The sequence below is a fragment of the Chrysochloris asiatica genome, unplaced genomic scaffold (assembly GCF_000296735.1).
Source record: "Chrysochloris asiatica unplaced genomic scaffold, ChrAsi1.0 scaffold00252, whole genome shotgun sequence".
NCBI classification, from domain to species: Eukaryota; Metazoa; Chordata; class Mammalia; order Afrosoricida; family Chrysochloridae; genus Chrysochloris; species Chrysochloris asiatica.
In genome coordinates this window covers 392,518-403,081 of record NW_006408770.1, presented here as the reverse complement: position 1 = coordinate 403,081, position 10,564 = coordinate 392,518, and the positions used below count along the sequence as shown (strand labels likewise).

The following is a 10,564-nucleotide window of genomic DNA, read 5'->3' as shown; positions in this document are numbered from 1 at the left end:
TCGGAAACCCTGTACAGGGTCGCTATGGGTCGGAACCGACTCGACGGCACTTAACAACAACAACAACAATTGAGGATTTATCTATTTCTTTCTTCAATTCCATTAAGGTTTGCTTCATGTATTTTGGTGCTCTTTCATTTGGAGCGTATATGTTTATTATGGTTATGTCGTCTGGCTCAATTGACCCTTTGATCATGAGATAGTGCCCTTCTTTGTTTCTTATGCTGGTTTTTATCTTAAAGTCTACTTTGTCAGAGATTAGTATTGCCACTCCTACTTGTTTATTGTTGCAGTTGGCTTGGTAAACTTTTTTTCATCCTTTAACTTTTAGTCTGTTTTTTTCTTTGTGTGTAAGGTGTGTCTCTTACAGGCAGTATATTGATGGATCTTGTTTTCTTATCCATTCTGCCACTCTTTGTCTCTTCACTGTACATTCAACCCATTGACATTCAATTAATTATCGATAAGTATGAATTGATTGCTGTCATTATGTCACTTTTTTGGTGGTGCTGTTCGTTCTTTGGTTCTGCTTTCCTTCTTGTGTTGGATTAGTGTTTTTAGAGTTGTTTCTATGTTCGGTTGTTTTGCTTGGGAATTTGTTTTTATGATACGCTGTGGAGTGTTAACTTTCTTTGTGGTTTCCTTGTAGTCTACTAACTTTTCTCTGCATTTAGGATTCTCCATTGCAACCTGTAATTTACCTGGCATCCCCACCACCTGGGCTACTGTTGCTGCGTTTGTCCCTTCTTTGGCATTGCTATATTTTTGGCCTTCAGTTGATCTCTTAACTCCTTTGAGCTCGTTGTTGTAGTCTTATTCTGTTCTGGACTCTGCTCTCTGTTTGCTGTGTTCCGGGTGGTGTTGCCATACCTGTCAATCTCTGTTTGTTGTCTATTCTTGTTGGTTCTCCATCCACAGAACTCCCTTTAGGGTGTTTTGAAGTGCTGGGTTGGTTTTGATCAAATCTCTCAGATTCTGTTTATCTTGGAATGTTTTGATCGCACCATCGTATTTGATTGATAGTTTTGCTGGATAGAGAATTCTTGGTTGACAGTTTTTTTCTTGCAAGGCTTTGTATATGTCTCCCCATTGCCTTCTCACCTGCATGATTTGTTCTGAATAGTCAAAGCCTAATCTAATTTGCTTGCCTTGATAAGTTATATTTCTCTTCTCCCTGGCCGCTTTTAGAATTCTTTCCTTGTCTTTGATTTTGTAAAGCTTGATTATTAAATGTCTTGGAGACTTTCTTTTAGGGTCTATCCTTCCTGGGGTTTGTTGGGCTTCTTGAATATTTATTTTCTCATCTTTCAAGATGTAAGGGAAATTTTTTCCTGAAGCACTTCAACTATCTCCTCTGTGGACTTCTCTGATTCTTCTTGTTCTGGAATGCCAATAATACTTACATTATTCCTCTTCATGTTATCCAGCATGAATCTTAGACTCTTTTGAGATTGTTTTATCCTTTTAGCTGCTTGCTCTTCTATGTTAGCAATATTGAGAAATTTGTCTTCCAGTTCACTTGTTTTGGCTTCTATCTCTTCTAGTCTGCTCCTTTCCCCTTTTCACCCTATTGTCTATTTCTGATATCTTATTATTGATCACCTGGACATCTTTTTGCTGGTTTTGAATTGTTTCCAATGTTGTGTCAATCCTATTTGATTGTTCCTGCTATACTTTCCTTACCTCTTCCTTATTTTCCTCAACCCCTTTTTCGAGTATTTGAATTTGTTTCCATATCATTCTTCTGAATTTCCTCTCAGGCATATCAAGAACCCTTTCCTCTTCTTCTATAAAGCCTTTGTCTGTCTCCTGCTCATTTGCATCAGCTGCTTTCTCCTGTTTTTTTTTATGTGTTTCGATAATGTTTGTTGTTTCTTATTGGTTATAGTTATTATTATTTTACTATTATTATTATTATTAATATGATCAGGTGATAGGCTTCCCTTATCATCTGTAATGCATAGCAGGTGTGTTATGTCTTGTCTTAGTGGTGGAGTATTATGGTGTATGCTTATAGCTTGACTATATGGCCATGATTGCTGCCTCTTCTTAGATGAGGTAGAGAGGAAAAACTCCCACCTTCAGGAAAGATATGTGATCAAAAGGACCAAAAGCAGAAGTTACATAAACGCATAGACAGAAATCACCACTTTGGAGCAGAGATGCAGCTTTGGTCAACTTTTCCGTGCTACACCATCAGTGTGTGTGCAAATAGAAGCCTCCAGCAGGGGTGGGGATGACTCCTCTTTCAGGCCTCTCCTTTAGCCACTGCTAAAGGTGGGCAGATATATATTGGGGAGTTAATGGGAGAAAGATTGACCACTATTTTTGTCTCTGAATGTCAGTTATCTGCATGTGCTCAGCACCAGTCTTGGGATAGTTGAGACCTGTTTCGTTGGAGTTTTATAGATTGCCTTGAGTTTGTCCTGCCCAACGAACCCAGGCAGCAGCCCAGCCGTGGATTTCAAGGTTGATAGCTGGAGATTCTAAAGTGCTCCCTGGGAGAAAGCCAAGGTGATCTGCCCAGGCTCAGATGCACTGCCTCAGTACCCTGGTCCAATTGTTTGCACTTACTTGCATGTGCACAGTGCAAATCTCAGAATGGTTGAGTCTTATTATGCTGTGGGTTTACGGGTTGCATTCTGTTGATCGTATTGCCACTAGACCAGTCTGGCAGTAGTAGCCGCAGCTTCCTACACCAATAGCTGGAAGTTCCAGGCTGTTACCTAGGAGCACCTGCTCAGATACAGGGCTTCAGATTTGGGCCTGTGAATGACGTCAGAAGTCTGCCCCCCACCCGCTCCCTATCTCTGTGCCGTGGGTAAACTGTCCTACCTGATGTTGGAGCTAAGATCTCAAGCTGGGACAGGGAAAGTTGTATAGGTTTCTGTGGCTTTGTTTTTTGATGGAAACGCTTTCTGAACAGGCTGGCTCTGGCCCCTCCCTCTAAACTCTGCAGGGGCGGGGTAGTCACTGAAGCAGTCACACTGCAATAGTCTTAAGATGCTTGTATTTTCCTTAGCAGTGTGATTTTTTCAAAAATGCGAGTTCGGAAAACTGAAGTCCTAGATCTTATGATAGTTTTGGAGCTGTGGGTTTGCTATATGAATGCTTCCTTCATGAGATCCCCCTCCCTTCTCACTGGAGCATTCCCTACCTGGCTCCCCTGGCTGCTGCCCCAAACAGGAAGTCTTGGCATTGTTATTTTGATCTTTGATTGATCTCCCAGGTTCTCTGAATTCATTGTAGTAATTTTATTCTGTTCTGGAATCTGCTATTTGTCAACTGAGTTCCAGGTGTTGTCGTCACATCTATCCATCTCTGTTTTTTTTTTCTGTTCTTGTTGGTTTTCAGTCCACAAAACTCCCTTTATGTTGTTTTTTTTTTTTTGCATAATATATCATTTAAGTAATTCTCTAATATACAAACAAACTGATATTTTAATTCATCTCCACTTACAAAATTAGCTATCTCCTCATCCCACAATAAATACATTAAACAAATTTTTACATACAGTAAACTTTGGTATATTCATCCAAATAATACATTTGCATTAATGACAAGTATATGATGAAGTATAAGGACTTATATATTTATATATACTTATAAATTTTGTATCTGGTACATTTTAAACATCAAACACATAAAATGCATATTTTCTAAAAGTCAGTTGACATAAATGGCAACCTAGGGTTAGTAGAGATTCTTCTGAAGAAATACAATATTCATACTAAGAGAATTCCGTTGCATTCAAACTAAGATAATTCAATAAATTTATTTTTCTAAATATAAGCTTCAAACTAAAGCCTAGCAATTTAAATGATCTAACTTTCAATGCACGGAGTTCTCATCCAGTTAAACTGTTTGGTTTACAGTTTAAGTCATCTCAAGTAACTCATAATTACTTGTGTGTCAGAGGGAAAAAAGCACCAATGATAATACAATCTTTTTCTCATATCACAGATGAAATCACAGAACACTGATTTTAATTTCCTTTCCAAAATCTATCAATTAAAAGATCATTCATTTTAATTCCTCAATCTTCAGGAGTCAGATTCTCAATAAGATCAACTGATACTGAACAAATGGAAATGGAAATGATAAAAACAGATGATACACACTATATCTAACTTTACAGAACTCAGACATTCTTATGACATTGATGGTTTACAATTTTTAATAGAGTTCCTCAGATCTAAAAAGCACTCTGAAATAATTGTAACAACAAATTTGTCAACTATATCTCTTAAAAAGAAACTCAGAAGGTACTATTCTTGTTGATACATGAAATAAAATTGTCCTGATAAACAAAAGCACCACATACCGTAAGGAAATATATAAAGAAAATATTTTCTACTAATTAACATATAGATTCATGTGCATAAATGTATATCTATCCCAAATGTAAATGTAATATTTTAAATAACATAATGTAAAAAATTCAAGCACAGATTGAAAAAATATCCCATATACCAATACTCCAGTTATTAAATATTACAGTATATATGCCACTTTAACAACTAAGAAAAAAGCTTCTAGTCTAAATGATCAGTAAAATCTCTTTGGAAATGCACTTTTAAAAAAATGTTCCTAGTATGAAATTTTGGCAAATTTCAATTTCAGTTAAAGGTTTTTACTATCTATATCTATATCTATATATCTAAATCTATATCTAATGCCACCTCATCAGATCCATTATTAATTAGCATCACTGATGTGATATTGGCACAGGCCAGCTAGCATTTGTTTCATTTCTTTGCCAAAGGTACATGGTAAACATGATATTAAGAACAGCAGAGCTTTCTCAATATAAGCATTGCTTCACATAAAATGCTAATAAACATTGTTTTAAATGTTTCTAGATCATCACATAATTTTCTTATCTGAATATATAATAAATCATCTAGATTTAAAACATCTTTAAGTGAATATAGAGATGTATAAAAAGAAGCATAAACTACTTTCTTTAACATTTTTAAGTCAAAGCTGATTACATATCTTTTTCTATTTAATATGTGATTTTCATTGGTATAAAAAGTTCTAGTTTCTATTAAGATTTCTTCTTCCCAGTGTTTTTCTTGTGTTCATGCACTTCTATTTTAATTATGTTTTTTTTTTTTTATTTCCAAGATGAGATTCTAGGAGCAACTGCATTAGATGGTCCACTGGTAGCTAGTTTGCTGCTTGCTTTAGTATTCTTTAAGACAGCTGATGGCATTGGGAGGATCTTTGCAGGTGTTTATGTATTTAAAGATACTTTTCTTCTTACTACTGGACTAGAATGTGTAGCTGTAGAGGAAATTGCAGGGGTCTTCCGTGACACTTTACTTGATGGAGAAGCAATTAAAACAAGGAATTCATCCACTTGCTTTAAAGACGGCATTGTGAATAGTTTCTAGAGGACAAATAGATGGAACCATGGAATACAATTCAAAGCCTACAGGATTCTGCTTCTGTTCCACAAGATTTCTTGGTGTGCGTAGGTAATTAATGTTTTCAGAAACAGCACAAAATGAAGAAAATTGTCTTTTTCTCTGTGTGTCTTTTGGAAGTACAAATGTCTGATATCCATGGGGATGGTGCATGCTGGAAAAATTCTTCAAGGTTTTACTTGAATAATTTACTTCATTTGTAGCCATCTTCTTAGATCTTGAAAGTAGAGATTTCCTATGTATATGAACTAGTTCTGATATCATAGGTTTGAACATTACCACAGCTCGATCAACTTCATCTTTTTTAGAAGTATGTGGCTCATCATCATGATCAATTTTAAGAGAACATCTCTTGCCTTCACTCTCTCTGGAAGCTGTTCTATATCCACAGCCAGACGGTAAATTTTTATCTTCTTCACATCCTTAGGCTCCTGGACTAAAGTGTAACTCAACATACAAGCGTTCCTCTGATGAAAGATCCTTGTTAGGATCCTCATAAAGCATGATAACAATCTGAGTCATGTAGTTGAGTTCATTGACAGCATTTAAATAATCCATAGCTCATTTCCATTGTTCGTCCTTAGATCCATCGCTTAAGGAGCCATAGCAAAGTATAGATAGTAAAGAATGTACATGACTTTCACTGGTGAAATACAACCTAGTATGAACATGATGTTCAGGAGACAGAACACCTCTGTAATATACAGAATGGAGTTTATTTACAGTGTCATCATCTTGTGTCCTCTTAAGGTCAAAACAAATTTTTCTAACTAGAGGAGTACAGTAGTAGCCTTTGGAAATCTCCAGTTTTTCAGCTTTAGTTATACTATATTCCTGAAGAATAACAATATCTACTAATGCCTTTGAAAGTCTATATAAGTCCATTGTGTTTTCTAATTTCAAGGAACCATTATGCTGGACATCATATTTTATACAGTCATATATGTCAGGAATTTTACTAATGTCATAGCTTCCATTCTTTGTTTTAAAGTCTTTTTCCAACTTGGACCATCTGCGTAGCATAAGCTCTAATGTTTCACTATGGTAAAGCTGAATACATGATGACTTGGGATCTTCCATCTGATGTCTAATTTGAGAAGTCAAACTTTGAATCAAGGAATAAACTTTGTCACATGTCTTCACAGGGTTTTTAATTAAATGCATTGATTTGATAAGGTAAATGCTTCCAGATGGAGTAAGCTTTTCAAAATCTTCAGCAGTAAAATCTCTGTCTTTCTGAAGTATTTCATGAAGTCTTGCTTTCACACGTTGCTGACAACTGCTAAAAGAGTCACTATCACTATCCAAAAGACCATTCATATTTGCACTTTTTACCATTTGAACAAGAATATGTGTAAACTCTCCTTCTAAAGCTAATAGCTCCTTTGCAAAAGCAGCTGCAGTCATCTGAACTTGTCCCTCATCAGATACATATATTTTGAGGTCATGTCAGTAGGTACTATGTGATCTAAGTAAACCACAACCAGGAAATCATGCATAATCTCCTTGACCACCAGGGTACATACACCTGAAAGCTCTTCCAAGTTCTTCAGCCTGAACTCTATCTGCAGGAGTTAGTTCTCCTCCCCATTTTAGAACCAAAATAAGGATGGTTCTTCCCTTCAGCTGTCTTCCTCTTCACTAGATGTTTTAGGACAACCATGAGGAAGATAGGTCAGTTGGACCTTACAATTTATTCCAGAGAAATGGCTATACATCTCTAATACAGTTTTAAGTTGTTCAAGTTTTGACTTGTGTTCTTCAATTTTAGAGTCATTATTTTGCCCAAGCTCTATCAGAAGTTGCCGTGCTATATCTAGCACTGCTTGTAACTGTTTTGGCTTTTTGAGTTTTAATTTTCCAGATTTATACCCATCACATTTTTCAAAAAGATCAAAAAAATTTTGATGTCTCACTTCCGTTTTCATTCTTTGTTTTGGTGTTCAACCCCCGTGATGTATAACAGCTATAACACATCTAAGTTTCATAATAGTTCCAGATGTAGTTGGTACAATTGGGATAGCTTCAGCTTCTAAGGGTATTGACCAGGTGATATGAAATTGTGGTGCAAGCTCTCGCATTACAGTATTACCAAGTATTTGTGCACAATCATCATAATACTTCATGGAATTTTTCACAAAACTGAAGCCATTGACATCACAGACATAGGACTGTCCATTAACCAGCAACAAATCAAAGCCACAAACTGTATGCTTAAAAGCAAGGCAGACTTTCCAAGCAATTAATTTCTTTCATGCATTGAGAATGACAGGGTATCTTACTTCTTTTTCTTCACTATCTCGTTTCACTTTGCCATCAAGTGCTGGAGATTTTCGAGCTTCCGCACGGGTATAATCTGGACCCACTGTGTAAACCTTAACATCAGTACCATCTGTAGGCATAAACTCTTCATATATATATATATATATATATATATATATATATATATATGAGCCTGTTTTTCATACATTGCTTTCTGGTGAATAAACACTACGTCTACTGCCAATTGGCTTTTCTACAAACGGCTTTTAGAAAACATCTCCATTTACTTCAACATGATCTTCCCCTTCAATAAGATTGCATTCTTTGGGGATATTTGGGTCACTGTTCAGAATAGCATAATGAAGAAGCAAGATACCTTCAGCTTAAAGAATACTCTATACTTCTCTCCTATCTTGTATGAGATACTGCATATTCAAGTCATTGATTACAATGGATTTTGCATACACAACTTCCTTGTCCAGCGGAAAGCCTTTGGAATATGAATAAGAATGAAATTGAATGAAATAAGACAATCACATAAAGGCCAATTTTCTACTGGTTCATTTAAAATAACATCCTCTTCAAATACTATGACTGTGACATATTTAAATAAGGAAAGCCATTCAAGAATTTCCTTCATTGGGTTGGAATTTGGATTTCTTTGCCATGAAACATCTCCAACCACAATCTGCCTTTCTGGAGGAGATTCATCTTTGTCATCATCATCTTCATCTGCATGGTGGAAGAAATGTCAATAATTTCCAGGATTTACTTCAGTATGTTCTGACCCAACAAAGAATCTTTGGGTTTCACTCATTTTTAGTTCATTTAATATATGTAAATAGCAAACTATCTATACTAAAATTCTTGTAAATGAACAGCATCATAAGAAAGTACTCTCTATAGCTAGTTGACACATAGACCTGTTGCAACTTGCTTCTGTATATACAATCACTTGAAATTGTGATGACAGTTAGTTGGATAATGTTCCTTTGTTCTCAGATATCATTACTTCATTGCTGATATTTAAGTTGTTGCTGCAGTTAATACAACAGACAGTAAGGCTAGTGTTTCCCTGAGTTGATACAGCAATTTTTTTTTTTTAACCTTCCATGACTGTGATAGTCATTCGTGCTACTGAAGATGCTTGAGCCCATTCTGGTCTCAGTTCCGGGGGCAGGTGGGAGGCCAAAGGCTACATCCAGAGACTGTTAGTGCAGGCATGTGTCTTCTACCTTCAGTAGCAACTAAATAGCCACCCCTTTAGGATGTTTTGAAGCGCTGGGTTGGCTTTAACAAAGTGTCTTAGCTTCTGTTTATCCTGGAATGTTTTAATTGCACCGTTGTATTTGACTGACAGCTTTGCTAGGTTTTGGCTTGCAGTTTTTTATTTCAGAGTTTTATATATGTCTCCCCATTGCCTTCTTGCCTGCATGGTTTCTGCTGAGAGGTCAGAACTTAATCTGATTTGCTTGCTTTAGTAAGTAAAATTTCTCTTTTCCCTGGCTGCTTTTAGGATCTTTTCTTGTCTTTGATTTTGGATAGCTTGGTTATGATATGTCTTGGTGATTTTCTTTTGGGGTCTATCCTTCCTGGGTTTTGTTCAGCTTCTTGAATGCTTATTTTCTTATCCTTCAAGATGTTAGGGAAATTTTCTCCCAGAATCTCCTCAACTATCTTCTCTATGGACTTGTGTGATTTTTCCTGTTTCAAAATGCTGGTAATTCTTAAGTTATTCCTCTTCATGTTTTCAAACATGAATATTAGACTGTCTTCAGATTTTTTTTTTAATCCTTTTTTCTGTTTGTGCTTCTATCTTACTAGTATTGACAGATTTGTCTTCCAGTTCACTAGATCTGGCTTCCATCTCTTCAATTCTACTCCTTTGCCCTTTCAGTGTATTGTTCATTTCTGATATTTTCTTATTAATCGTTTGGACCTCTTTTTGCAGGTTTTGAATTGTTTCCAATGCTATATCTATCTTATTTGATTGCTCCTGTAGCTCTTTCCTGACTTCTTCCTTATTTTCCTCCACCTTTGGATGTGTGTAAGTATCATTCTTCTGAATTCCTTCTCAGATAGATCCAATGCCTGATCTTCTACTAATGGGAAGTCTATGCATGTCTCCACTTATTTGTTTCAGTTGCTCTTTTCTGTTTCTGGACATGTGCCTAGATCTTTCGTTGTTTCTTGGACATTTCAATGATTAAATGAATGTATGTTGTTGTATTATTAAGCTTACTGAGTGTCTCCTGGTGGACGTGATCTAACAATAGGCTTCCCTTTCATGTCTCTTATTACTCAACTATGAACAATCTTAGCAAGTTTTGGCTATCTATGTAATTCGTAGCAGCTGATATTGGCTCCTGTCTGGCTATATGGCCACAATTGCTATCTCTTCTTGGGTAACATAGGGAGAGAAAGTTCCCACCCCCAGGGATAAAATAAGACCACAAGGACAAAACAAACCCAACAACCCAGAAACAAAAGTAAAGGCAAAAACAGAAACAAGCACACAAAAACAAAACTGTAGCAGACTGTCCAGTGGCCTTTTCTCTGCTGTTAAGTGTATGTGCACAGTAGAAACCTCCAGCAGTGGGTGGGGGTGTTCACTCACTCAGGCCCCACCTGTGTCACTGCCGTGGAGGTGTACAGATAGAAATTGAGAAATGAATGGAAGAAATATTGTTCACAATTTTATCTCTGAAGATCATTTAGATATCTGTGTATGCACTGCGTAATTCTCAAAATGACTGTGTACTTCTATGTAGTTAGCCTCATATGGATGCGAAAGCTGGACAGTGAATAAAGAGGATCGTAGAAGAATTGATGCCTTTGAGTTGTGGTGTTGGAGGAGAATACTGAGGGTG

The 10,564-nt window shown here is 36.4% G+C and overlaps 1 pseudogene; it reads right to left on the bottom strand.

Annotated features, from left to right (window-relative positions):
- Nucleotides 1-5,050: 5,050 nt before the first annotated feature.
- LOC102841038 lies at nucleotides 5,051-8,517 on the bottom strand (annotated as a pseudogene).
- Between the last annotated feature and the right edge of the window lie 2,047 nt (nucleotides 8,518-10,564).